Source organism: Coenobita brevimanus, chromosome 114, assembly GCF_032717465.1.
Source record: "Coenobita brevimanus isolate Jiangsu-jjx chromosome 114, ASM3271746v2, whole genome shotgun sequence".
Taxonomy (NCBI): domain Eukaryota; kingdom Metazoa; phylum Arthropoda; class Malacostraca; order Decapoda; family Coenobitidae; genus Coenobita; species Coenobita brevimanus.
In genome coordinates this window covers 6,019,162-6,033,709 of record NC_137067.1, presented here as the reverse complement: position 1 = coordinate 6,033,709, position 14,548 = coordinate 6,019,162, and positions in this window count along the sequence as shown.

The window sequence follows — 14,548 nt, the reverse complement described above, 5'->3', positions numbered from 1 at the left end:
ATTCTTTATTCTTGATTATTGGCATCTTTCTTTCCAAAATTGCAGTCAGTACTGAGTCGCTAGTTTACTTAGACTGAGTTAGTATCATGGGTGCCAACGTCTATGTACAGGAAGCTAGAGATATGGGGCTTAGCGACCCCGAAAAAATTCAAAACTGCGTCCTCTCACGGTTTAATTACGAGCAACAACGTGAGAAAGATCCTCGTGAAGAACGCGAAAGAGAACGTGAACACGAGCGAAAACACTGCGAGGAACGTGAAGGAGAACGTGAACACGAGCGACAACAACGTGAATAAGAGCAAAAACAACGCGAACTCGAGTTAGGACAAGACCGAGAACAACGCGAATACGAGTGAGAACAACGTGAAAGAGAACGTCAACTCGAGTTAGAACAAGAGAGAGAGAACGTGAATACGAGCGAGAACAACGAGAACACGAACGTGCCGAGCGAGAAGCACACGAAAAACATGAATTTGAAATGTTCAAGCTCAAGCGAGATTCTTTGGCTTCAGACACATCTGGTGCAGCTGGCCCAAGCTCCAACAGCGCTCTCCCTGCCCATGTTCTGGCGACCCCACACATCAAGCTTCCCCCACACAAGGAAGGCAAGCGAATCGAGCCATACATACCTCGTTTTGAAGACATGGCTCAACTTTACCAGCTGGATGATGCAGCTAAGCGACTTCAGTTTCTTAGCCTGTTTGAGGGCCCTGCCCTCGATATTCTCCACAGAATTCGTGGAGACAATCTCACGTATGAGATGATGAAGGCCGCACTCATCAAAGCATATGGTCTCACAGTTGACAGTGCCAAGAGTCACTTCATGAGGGCGCGTTTACAGGAAAAAGAGACTGCCGTTCAGTTTCTTGACCAGCTTACTGCTTACTTAGATGAGAGGATGGAGAAAGATGAAACTCCTTCCACGCTTGAGGGGATAATTGACCTTATGCTGTGCACGCAGCTAGAAAAGTTGTGGCCTACTGAACTTATGGCTCAGCTTAAGATCTGCCAGGTAAGAGATGCCAGCCAAATGGTGAAGAAGGCTGATGCATTCTTCACTGCATACGGGTATCAAACTATCAAGCAGCATACTTTTTTTTTTTATGCAAGGAAGAAGGAACCAAAGGCCATGAGCTTGTCGTACAGGAACAGGAAAGCTGATAAATCTGGGAAACCATCTCAGACTGAACCCCAGCAACAAGGCCGTTCTCAGAATAATGGCCAAGGTCCAAAACCGCAGAAGGACCAGGGACAAAACACTCAGAAACCTGAGTGGAAGCGGTACGACAAGCAGATCCCTAACCAGCAGCAGTACCGGTATTTCAAGCAGCAGCAGGGCAAGGACAAACCACGTAACCGTCAGTCAGGACAAACAACTTTAGTGTATAGGAGGCAGGATGCAAATGCAGCCCTTATGCCACAACAAGCGTACAGTGGTGCCAACTCCACCAGTACAGGTACTTCCCGCAGTTTACTAGTTCCCCAGTGACAGTGAACCCTCCTCCACAGGTGGTCATTGCTCCAGCTCCTCAGATGGTGAGCACGACCCCTCAGGTATCAAGTTCTCAGGGCGCCACATTTGCTGCATCGTTTGTTCCGCAGTCTCACCAATGACTGGCTGCTACCTCCTCAGACCCTTCCACCAGTAACACTGCCTTTCTTGTTCAGCCAGGGTTTGTGGGAGGTGTTTCTGCAAATGTCCTGAGAGATAATGGTTCCTCAGGTTGCTCTGTCAAGCAAAGTTTAGTTCGGCCTGACGAGTACACGGGTAAGCAGATCCAAGTTAGACTTATTGATGGGTCACTGAGATTGTTCCCTGAGGCATGTATCCAGGTGGCATCTCCTTTCTACACTGGCTTGACAGCTCCTGTTGTCATGCCAGAACCCTTGTTTGACCTCATTATCGACAACATACCGGGCGTCAAAAACAGTTGCACCGTAGATGTTGCTACTCAGACTTCGACTGTTGCAGTAACACGAGCCATGGCCAAGGCTCCGAATCATGTCACCCCGTTGAACGTCGCAACGCTGCAAGATTTGATTCGTAGTCAAGACGATGTCCAAGAACAACAGTCTGACCCGACACTTGCCTCAGTGCGTAAGAAGCTGGAGGGTAAAGTGATTAAGTATTCATGGGGAGGTCAAGCCAGGTTCCTTCGCAAGCGAGGACGGCCATAAAGTGAGTCACAAACACCCCAGGGCGAGGTTTGACTGCAGTTCGTCGTTCCCGCGAAGTATCACCAGGCAGTGTTCGAATTAGGTCATTGTTCAGTCATGAGAGGTCACATGGGCCAAAAGAAAACCTCTGACCGCATCCATGATGGCTTTTTCTGGCCAGGAATGGGACAGGAAATAAAAAGGCTTCTGCGTTCCTGTGATGTGTGTCAGCATACCACTGACCGGGGACTTGTCCGTCCTGCGCCATTGAAACCAATGCTTGTAGTCTCTGAACCGTTCGAGAGAGTAACAGTTGACATTGTTGGGCCAATCTCTCCTAGGGCAAGTGATGGATCAAGGTATATCCTCACTATTGTTGATTTCAGCACACGGTAGCCTGAAGCCGTGACCTTTAAGAATATAGAGGCCATCACTGTTGCTGAGGCATTGATCGAAGTGTTCTGTCGCATAGTTATCCCCAAAGAGGTCTTAAGCGACCAGGGTTCGCAGTTCACCTCTGCAATGATGAATGAAGCATTCAGGTTGTTGTCCATCCGAGGCCTGCGAACTACGCCTTATCATCCCATGTGTAACGGGCTGTGTGAGAGGTTCAATGGGACTCTCAAGAAGATGTTAAAGTGCATGGCCGCCGAACAGCCAAAGGAATGGCCACGGTTCATTGCTCCTCTTCTGTTTGCTTATCGAGAAGCCCCACAGCACTCCCTGAAGTTCTTACCCTTTTAACTGGTGTATGGAAGGTCGGTCCGTGGACCACTTCAAGTCCTTCGTGAGTTATGGGACGATGAAGAACCCGACCCTGAAGTCAAGACCACCTACACCTACGTCCTTGATCTAGCTGACCGCCTCCAGTCAACGTGCGAGTTAGCTAAGGAAGAATTGATCAAGGGACGCCAAGTTCAGAAAGCCTATTATGATATGAAGGCAAAACTTCGGAAGTTTAGTCCAGGAGATAAGTGCTTGATGTTACTCCCCACTGCCCAGAATAAGTTGTTGGCGCAGTGGAAGGGTCTATTTGATGTAGTAGAGCGCATTTCAGACCTCAGCTACATAATTCAAATGGGGAATCTTCGCAAAAGGTTCTGCATTAACTTGTTGAAGGCTTATCATGAGTCAAACTCCGAGGAGACTGGCTTATGAGTAGCTGATGATAGTGACCATCCACTGGAAGAAATCGGGGCTGCCGCAGTGATCCCAGCTGATGACCATCATGAGGAGCCCTTAACCGCTCAGTCCCATCAGGAAGAGACTGTCGGAGATGTTTTACTTAACACTGACTTAGCATTGGGTGATCAGAATGCCATAAGGGTACTGCTCTGTCGGTATGCTGATGTCTTCTCTGACCAACCTAGACTTGCAAAGGTTGATTGTCACAAAATTGAGTTGACTAGCAATACTCCTGTAAAGGTTAAGCCATACCTGATTCCCATGCGACTACTGGGCACAGTAGACAACGAAATTGCTGACATAGAGATTGCAGGGATTATTGAGAAGTCCTCATCTCCTTACTGCAGTCCAATGGTAGTAGTTCGCAAGAAAGATGGTGGAGTCAGGATTTGTGGCGACTATAGGAGGCTCAATGCAATCACCAAAGTGGATGCTGAGCCAATGGGTCACCACATTGCCATCTTCTCCAAGCTGGCAGGGTCACGATATTTCACAAAGCTCGATTTGGTGAAGTGATTCTTTCATATTCCCCTTTACCCCGACAGCCGTCAGTTCACTGCCTTTGCTACTCCTAGGGGGTTGCATCAGTATAAAGTCCTCCCATTTGGACTTACCAATTCCCCAGCAGTATTCAATCGTGCCATGAGACAAGTGCTCCATGGTATCGTAGGAGTAGAGATGTTCGTTGATGTCCTCGTTCATTCTGCCACTTTGGAGGAGCACCTCAGACTCTTGGAAATTGTCTTCAGTAGACTCCAGAGTTTCAACATGAGTGTGAAGCCTAGCAAGTGTAAAATTGCTTAGACTGAGGTGGAGTTCCTCAGACATATTGTTGGTAACAATCGCTGCAGGTGTCAGGGTGACAAGATCAGGAAGGTTAGAGAAGCCCCGAGACCCATGACCAAGAAACAGGTTAGGGCATTCTTTGGCCTAGTGGGGTATTATAGAAGTTTTATCCCCAACTTTGCTCTCATTGCCCAACCGTTGCATGAGGTGCTACAGAAATATGCTCCAAACACCATTGAATGGGGAGAAGCGCAAGAGAGATCTTTTGCCGCCCTTAAAAACATGTTGTGCAAGGAGCCTATTTTGCAGTTGCCTGATTCCAACAAACCTTTCATACTGCGCACTGATGCTTCACAAGATGGAGTAGTTGCCGTATTGATGCAGGAATCGGAAGGTGGAATCTTCCCAGTGGCATACCACAGCCGTAAGCTAAAACCCGCCGAGAGGAATTACAGTAATTTTGAGAAGGAACTCTTGGCCGTGGTTGATGGTGTTGAGAAATATTATTATTATTTATGTGGAGCACCATTCACTCTGGAAACTGATCATATCCCACTCACTGGTCTCACCACAACTAAGATGACTAATGCAAGATTGACACACTGGACACTGTATTTACAGCAGTTTAACCTTGTTGTGAGATACATCAAGGGAAGTGATAACGTAGGTGCAGACCTGATGTCTTGCCTGCTAGCTGCTGACTAACACGGGCAACTGTTGTATGCTGGGTTCCTTGAGATAGGCGTTCTCAGAGATTTGAGTAATCCAAGGACCAGCCTGGTTCCCAGTTAAAAGTGTACCAGTAATTGCTGACGTCTTGCCCGTTGGTCCCACAGGACACGTTATGTCCAGGACCTGTATATACATGTATACCATAAGTTAAGGTGGAAGTTCAAGAACCCTGAAGAGACAGTCAGAGGCTGTGTATGAATTACCTTGTGGAACGTCTCAAGCTGTGGGCCTCTCTCAGGATTCCCGGAGAATGCACAATACCCACATGAGTGTTCACACTCATGGTGGGTGTTAAAATGTGACCTGCCCGAGATTGCGTAGGGATTCTCAGCTTCCTGTCATTAATCGTAAGTGTAGAGTTAGGTTAACCAGTAAACTGCCCGTTCTAAGAAATTTGAGCAATTCAAGAACTGACACGTTTCCTGGTTAATAAGTTAGCTTAACCAGTAAACTACAAGGGTCGTGAGAGATTTGTAAATCCTAAGACTACGTTTCCTGGTTAATAATGACATAAGTACTGATTGCTAGGCAGAGAGAGAGAAATGACACTTGATGCTCCATCTTGATTCCTTTCGCAGGTGCAGCTGGCAAGTGCAGCATTGTTGTGCAGAACAGCTGATTGTCCCTGACATGCTGTTGCCTCTTGTCTTCTGCCTCGTCATCATCATTTACTATAAATTTGTATTACATGATTTTACACGTAGGTACAGTTACACCACAACTGTCACACCTACACCGTGTATTACATACATCACGCTACATAACAATTAGTTGTTAATGTAAATGTAGCGAACTTTTCGCTCAGTTTGACCTGAGTACAGGATTTGTCACTGAGTTTTTTCCTCAAGCTTGCTTCCATTAACATAAATACGAGTTTTTTTCGCTCACTGGCGACTGTGACTTTCTCCTGTAGCAGGATAATACACACACACCACAGTGTGAATCTTGTGTGACTGAGTTAGGATTTATATGTATGTAAATTGATTTTTTTTTTTTTCCTGAATGAAAAAAACATTTTGATTCCGATGGGGCGTAATGTCACGAGTTGGTGCAATCATATATCTAAATAAACTCGTGACTTTAAACTTTGGTGGGAAACCGTGAATTCTAGTGGAATCCCAGTATTTATCACTCAGTTTAACCGTCCCCGTATTTACTCAATCGGGAATGTTTTCAGGACACTTTTCACTGTTTCATAAGTGATTGTCTTTGTGCGCGACATTAGCACCTCCGCTGAGTGATTTGTTATGGGCGTGTTTCGCTCATTCTAGCCGTTAGCAAGTGCGGCTCGACACTCGCCTCTCTCTCACGATTTGAACTCAGTTAGGATTGAAACGCCGTGAGACCAGGTCGTTCCTCAGAGGGTTCCTGAAGTCTCCACCTAGTGTGAGCCGGCGAGAGGATCAGCGAGTGTGGCAGTGTCCTTCCTCAGTAACGACGCCCAGTCCATTCCGCTTACCCCACTTTTCTGACCAGTATTTCTTTTCGTTTTTCCTAGGTTTAAGAGTTTAGCTTTTGAGTGAGCGAGTGAGTGCGATCTCCTTATTTTGAATTCATTTTGAAACATGTAACGTAAATTTATTTCATTGTAATCAATAAATTTAACAGTTCTTTTTCTTGAGCTTAATGTAATGTAAACTCGTGTTTTATTTCTCCATAAGCTTATTCTAGTTGCAGCTCCTAGTTTGCATAAACGCTTTGTATTATTCATAACTGGTACTTAGGCCAGTCCTTTTGTGTTAAGCTTAAAATCTGTTGTGCAACCAGGAGTTAATGCACCAGCACGAACCTGTTTATCATTAATAGCATTAGATATTGACTGTCAGGGGTGGAGTCACTTTCTCCAGAGGCCAACAGTACTAATAAGCAGCACGTGTGAATAATTAGTCTCTGCTGTGTACTGTTGGGAAAGTTTATAAATTCTCGTCCTTAGAGAATCGGCGAAGTAAGCCGACATAAAGTAATCATTGCTTGATTTTCACAAGACAATTCATTGTCCTGTTCTCAAGTATTAGTGAATAATATTCTTTAATATTATATACATCAAAACCCCGTGACAAATACATGTATCACTTTTTATTAATGCCTTATATATTTCCGGTTTTATTCTATCAGGTCCTGGTGCTTTCCATTTTTTTTAGGTTTCTGAGGTATTGTCTCACCTGTTCTGTATTTGAATCTGGGTTATTCATTGGTATTAATTTCTTTTCCGTTGCTTGTACTTCATCCATGTGTTCTCTTAAGATCATAGGATACCTCTGATTTACGTTTTCTATATCCCTGTTAAAACTCATAAATTACTCTTTATATATTACCTTTTTTTTCTCCTCATTCCACTCTTCCTTCTGTTTGGGTGTTGTCCATACATTTTTTGCCAATATTCCACCAATGCTCCTCTCCCTTCTTCTTTTTCTAGAACTGTTCCCTCATCATTGCATATATTTAATACTTCCTCTCTTCTTTTCTCTTTTCCTTTCAGTTTATTTATGTTCTCCCACAATTTTCTGGTTTTATCTGTGCCGCATCTTATTTCCTTAGTTATCTTTTCTTCATGTTTCATCATTTCTAACCTTATTTTCTCCTGTGCTATCGTCTTTTGTTCTAAATACTTATGTTTTATTTGCCTTTTTTTCTCTTCATTTTGTTCATCTCATTTGTCTATTTAATTTTTTACGTTTTTGGTTCTTTCTTATCACTTTTTGTTGCTCTTTTCCTTCGATATTTCCTTTTCAGTATTTTATCCGCCGCCTCTTTAATCACTTTGTTATATTTCTCCATTGTTTCACATCCTTCTTTTTGAATTTCCTTTTCTACCTCTTCCACAAACTTTTTCAATGATTCATCTTCCAGTTGAAAGGGGTGAAGGCCCTTTGGGGCTGGGAATGAGGATGGCACAGAGGAGGATGAAACACTCAGTCTATCCCCCACCACCTCCGAGATTTTTCTGGGGTAGAGCCCAGCATGAAAGGATGGTGAAGGCCTTTTGAGAGTGGGGATGAGGAGGGCATGGTGGAGGTTGGCCAGGCCAAATAAAACACCCACCTCTCCTTAGGCCCTCTTGAGCCCTAGCTCCATCCAAAAAGGTGGTAGACGGTGGTGGCCCTTCGAGAGTGGAGACGAGTCTGCTCATAGAAAGTTTCCATACGGTGGTGAGTAGCTTGAGTTCTGCTTCGACTTAGTAGTAGTCAGACTCCCAGCAGCCAGACCTAGTAGCAGTCAGACTAAAGGCATGCCCCACACATAAGTCAGCCAGATTAGGTAATATGGCTGTTTTCCCCCCAAACATAACCATTTGGCAATGTTTTGGAGAGCCTTATGTCCTTCAGTGGCATGTTACAGGGTGCAGATGGTGATAATAATATATATATATATTATATATATATATATATATATATATATAGAGAGAGAGAGAGAGAGAGAGAGATAGATAGATAATGGTCCTGAAGATGACATAATGGGTCGTAATGGAGTACCAGGAGAAAATGATAATAAGCAACTGAAGGATATGTGCCTGGAAAGGAGGTTGTGCATTTGTAACTCGTATTTCAAACACAAAGATGCACATAAATATACATGGTGTAAAGGGAACAGGGATCGTGCTGGAGCCCGATTGATTACTGTATGTGCTCGTAATAAGGTCGATGCTGAGAATGGTTGCTGATACGAAGGCAGTGAGAGGACGATGTGGAGGTCTGTCAGATCATTTGACTGTGGGATGCAAGATCAGGCTGAGAGGAGTGAGGTGGACCAGGAGAGAGGGTAACAGTCAGGGAGAAAGACTGAAATTCGAAAAGCTGAGGATCAAAGAAATGGCAGATGAATACAGGACCAAAGTAGAGGAGTTAGAACCAGTGAATTCGAATGAAATGGATCTGGACAGCCTGTGGAATGCATATCGGGACTGCTTAGTTAGGAATTCTAAAGTGGTGTGTGGTGTGGCAAGAGTAACAACTAAGAAGAAAGGTACTGCATTGTGGGATGAAGATCTTAAAGAGCAGTGGAAGAAAAGTGGAAGAAATTGCTAGAGTGGTTACATGACAGGGGTTCAATTGAAATAAGAATGGAATATATTGAGAGCAAGAAGCACATAAAGAGACTAGTGAAGTGGATAAAGAAGGAGATAAAAGATCTAGGAAGAATAATGAATGCAAATTACTCTGAAAATAGGACGTTATTCTGGAATGAGGTGCAGAAATGTAGAAGTGACAGCGGAAAGAAATGTGAAAATGTGAAGGATGTAAGTGGTAGATTATTAACCCATGGGGATTAAGCAAGGACAAGATGGAAAGAATATTTTGAAAGTCCGCCGTATGGGAATAGAGAGAGCAGAGCCACTGTTAACTTGATTGGTTCTGGGGGTGTGCAGAGAAGGAATGCAGTGCCGGGAAAAGTGACACTCGCACTGGTGAAGAAAGCTGTGAAGCGGCTATGGTGAATACAGAAATGCTTAAGTGTAGTGGAGAGAGCGGAATGAAGTGCTTGTTGGAGATATGTAAGAAGGCATGGATGAGTGAAACTGCCAGCAGAGTGGAAAAAAAGGGTGTGGTTGTACCCCTGTAAAAAAATAGAAGTAAGCGAAGTGAGTCCAGGAATTATCGTGGCATAAGTTTATTGAGTGTGGTAGGGACGGTATACGGAAGAATTATTATAGAGAAAGTAAGAGAGACATCTGAAGTCCTAGTGAGTGATGAACAGGTTGGATTTAGGAGTGGCAGGGGATGTGTGGATCAAATATTTGCAGTAAGACAGAGAGTGGAGAATGCATGTGAGAAGGACTGTTAGGTATTTATGGCATTCACGGATCTGGAAAAAGCATGGAACAAAGTAGAAAGAACGATTGTGGAAGGCTTTGCGCATGTACGGTGTAGATGGTAAGCTGCTAAGTGCCGTCAAAAGTTTTTATAATGGTATTGAGGCATGTCTAAGGGTAAACGGGCACCCATGTGAATGGTTCACGATCAGTGTGGGCGTACAACAAGGTTGTGTGATGACTCCATGATTGCTCTCTAGATAGATAGATAGATAGATAGATAAATAGATAGACAGATAGACAGATAGGGTGATGAGTAAAGTAAAAACACGAATAATGGAGAGAGGGATGGCGTTGGTAATAAATGGTGATGAATGGAAAATCTCAAATTTGTTGTATGCTGATGATGCAGTACTACTTGCAGATACCGGACAAGAACTTCGTAGACTAGAGCAGAGTTTTACTGATGTCTGTGAGCGTCGTGCCTTCAGAGTAAATGTAGAAAAGAGTAAAATAATGGTTATTGAGAGAGGTAAAGTTGAAAGTTGGAATACAAATGTGGGCGATTGTGTGTGTGTATGCGCCAACGCAAGATCGTGCTAGAAGAGTGTGAGAAGAGTTCTGGACAAATGTGGAAGTGTGCATGGAAAAGTTTGGAAGGAATGAGAGAGTGTTTTTGATCGGTGATATGAATGGTAAAGTTGGTAATGTGAAGGTGGATGGAATAGTTGGTGAGTGGGGTGTGCCTGCTGAGATAGATGAGAATGGGAGTGCGTTAGTGGACATCTGTGCTGGGAGGGGGTTGGTAATAGCCAATACCCTCTTCAGGCATAAAATGATCCACAGGTATACATGGCGAGTGATGAGAAGGGTGGGTGGTGAACTGAATGAAAGGAAGGCAATGATTGATTATGTGTGTGTGGATGAAAGGATGCGAAGATGTATATTGGATGCAAGAGTTTATAGAGGTTGGGGGAGTGGCCTTTCTGACCACTACTTGGTGGTGGCCAGAATTAGGATGCAAGTAAGATGGAGGAATAGAAGAAGGGAAAGACGAGAGGAAGGAGTAGTTGCAAGGAGAGTGGAAAGGTTACAAGAGGATGAGAAAAAGGCAGAGTATAAGAGAGAAGTGGAGGAACGATTGGGCAAATATGAATTGGAGCAGATGGGAGACGTGGAAGGTGTGTGTAAGATATTTACAGAAGAAATATGTGCAGCATGTGATGTGGTGTGTGGAAGGAAGAGAAGACGGAGGGGGTGCAAGGAACAGCGTGGTGGACTGAAGAGGTGAAACAGGCTGTGGCACAAAAGAAGAAAGCATACAATGAATGGATGAGAAATAGGGGCGTGGAAGAAGTTGAGAGGCAGAAGAGAGAGTTATATGTGGAAAGGAAGAGAGAGGTGAAAAGATTAGTAAGAGAGAGTAAGAAGAGAGTGGATCAGGAATTTGGAAGGAATTTGAGTGTAAAGTGGAGGGACTGTAAGAAAATGTTCTGGAGAGAAGTGAAAAGAGTAAGACAGGGTGGAAGTGAAGTTAGCAGGGAGTGAAAGATAAACATGGTAGATTACTAGTGGAGAAGGGAGAAAAGTGAGCAGATGGAGAGAACACTTTAAGGAATTGTTGAACGTAGAGGATGGAAGTAATGCGAGTATAAGTGGCTGGGGAATGGCTGGGAGAAGGAGGGAGGTGAGAAGACAGGTAGAAATCAGTAGGATAGAGGTTGTGGAAGCAATGAAGAAAGTTAAATCGGGGAAAGCCCCAGGAATTGATGGAGTGTGTGGTGAGATGCTGAAGCATGGGGGAGAGATAGTAGTAGAATGGATGTGGAAGATGTGCAGATTGGCCTGGGAGGAAGGTAGAGTCCCGGAGGATTGGAAGTCAGGTATAATTATTCCCTTGTACAAAGGAAAAGGGGAAAAAGAAGTGTGTGGTAATCATAGGGGCATTTGTCTTCTTAGTATAATAGGAAAAGTGTATGGTAGGATACTTATAGACAGAGTTAGAGAAAGAACAGAGAAATTAGTTGGAGAAGAACAGGGAGGCTTTAGGAAGGGAAGAGGTTGTGTAGATCAGATATTCATTCTTAGATCTTTAGTGGAAAAGTTTCTAGAGAAGGGAAAGAAGTTGTATGCGGCTTTCATGGATTTGGAGAAAGCATATGACAGGGTGGATAGACAAGGATTGTGGAAAGTGTTAAGAATATATGGAGTAGATGGGAAGTTGTTGAATGCTGTGAAGAGTATGTATGATGGTGCTAAGGCTGCAGTGCGTGTGGATGGTGAACTAAGTGAATTTTTCTCTTTGAAAGTTGGTTTGAAACAGGGATGTGTCATGTCTCCATGGTTGTTCAATCTGTACATGGATGGGGTAATAAAAGAGGTACAAGGTAGGGTAGTGGATGTTGGAGTGGCCCTGGTGAGAGAGGATAGTGTTTGGAAACTCCCTGTACTGTTGTTTGCAGATGATACTGTGTTGTTGAGTGAAGATGAAGGGGAGCTGCAAGGCTTGGTGGATGAGTTTGAGAGAGTGTGTAAGAAACGGAACCTAAAGGTGAATGTAGGGAAGAGTAAAGTGATGGTCTTTGAGAGAGGTGAAGTCAGTGAATGTATAGCGAGGTTGGATGGTGAGGAATTGGAAAATGTGAGTACGTTTAAGTATTTGGGTAGTGTGATGAGTAAGGATGGAGGTTTGGAGGGTGAAGTGCTTGAAAGGGTACAGCAGGGAAGAAAGGTTGCTGGTTCCTTGAAAGCAGTGATAAGAAACAGGGAAGTGAGCATGGAAGTAAAAAAGTTACTACATGACAGTATTGTGATACCAACTCTAACGTACGGAAGTGAAGCTTGGACGTTGTAGGAAGGACACAAGTCAAGAGTGAGAGCAGTGGAAATGAGTTATTTAAGAGGAGCTTGTGGAGTCACGTGGAGAGACAGGCTGACGAATGAGGATATAAAGGAGCGTTGTGGTGTTGATGTGGATGTGATAGGGAGCGTTGTGAAGAACACACTGAGGTGGTTTGGCCATGTGGAGAGGATGGAGGGTGAAAGACTGACGAAGAGAGTGTATGTGAGTGAGGTGGAGGGTGGAAGAGGGAGGGGGAGACCGAGGATGAGATGGAGGGATGGGGTGGAGAGGTATATGAGAGAGGGGGGTGTGAGTTGGGAGCAGGGTGGTGAAATGGCGGGGGACAGGGCGACTTGGAGGCGATTTGTTTGTGGCCACCCCAAACGGGATTGAGGCGTCTGGCAATAGATAGATAGATAGAGAGGTGCCTCCTAATGTGATGTCGAAAGTCCATCCAAACACTATCACATCATTGAGATAGATGGTAGCCGACTGCCAGTTCAGGCCTTCCAAGACTCTATCCCTGAGATGCTAAAAAGTAGCCGGGGCATTACGCAGGCCAAATGGCATCACTTTGAACTGCCATAAACCTAGTCCGTAAGAAAACGATGTTTTCTCTCTGTTATTTTTTGCGACCTTGGCCTGGTGATATCCTGCTTTCATGTCAAGGGTACCTGCCAGAGCATCCAGTGTGTCATCAGTTCTTGGCAAGGGGCATGCATCTTTTACTGTCACTTCATTAATTTAAGGCTCAATAATCCACAGAGCCCCTCACTGAACCATCCTTCTTCCATACCAGAACTAATGCTGATGCCCAAGGACTGCTGGACTTTTCTGTCACATCTTGGCTTTGAAGATTCTGCATCACCCTCTCCATTTCTTGACGTTGAGCTGGCACCATCCTCCAAGCAGGCTGTTTAACTGGGTGGTGATTCCCGGTGTCAGTACAATGCTCCATGTGATCTGTGCATCCCAGGTTTAGGTCTCCGATGGAAAAGACATAAGCAAACTTTACTAGCAGTAGCCGTAATTGCACCACATGTGACTCGTCCAGACACTGCCAACTCCGTGAAAACAGGTCTTGTAAATGGCATGGCAGATTCCCATCTTCTTTGACTACACTCCTTGTACAGGCTTTCCACTGATGCCACTCTGGGTCCACTACCTGGCACAGTCACACTATTTCTCCCTCACTGATCTTTTGAGCAGAAGTCCAGCTCACATCCCATGGACATCAGATAGTCCAGACTAAGAAGGCAAAGATCCTCCATGTCGGCCAAGTAGACTGGAAGCGTAGCCTCTTGCCCTACCACTTCAATCCGGGCATGCAAGGGTCCCCTCAGTTCTGTGCAATGTCCAGTTATGCCACACAATTGTTCTGGTGACTCGGGCAGATACCGATGACGTAAAATATCAGGCCTTACAGTCTGAATCAGTCACAAGGGAACACCTCTTATTATCTGTTCTTCTGTCTACCAGCACACTGTCAACTGAAGTTCTCTTGCATTTTCTCGGTGATGGGGCTAGGCTACTTGGGAAAAACCAGCTGGTGTTTGCCCCTTACCACCAGCCTTTACCAATTTTCCGCCTCTTTTTTTTTTTTTTTTTTTGTCTTCTGCAGCCTTCTTCTTATCCTCCTTTTCTTCTTTGGGCGATCAGAGCTGAAGTGTCCCACCTCACCAGATGTCCACCATCCTTTTGTTGCAATTGTAGATTTCCTTGCACCGTTCTGTTCTTGCATCTTCTTCCATTTGTAACAATCCTCCTTCTTGTGTCCTGGATTCTCACAGAACCAGCAACCACCTCTGATTATCTGCTCCCTCTTCCACTTTTAATAGTCATCTTTCCTATGTCCTGGTTTCTCACAATACCAGCAACTTCCTTCAGATTTCTCTGCTTCACGTACCTGCCCCCTTCTTGCTTTGAATCCTGCACTACATCCTGCCTGCAAACTGGATATACTGGACCTGATGTAGGTTTCAAATTCCAGAGCCCTGGCTAGTGCTTCTTGCATGCTTCTTGGTTGTGTCTACTTCATTTGTAGTTTTAACTCCACACTATCAAGAGCATCAATGAACTGGTCCCTCAGGAGAATA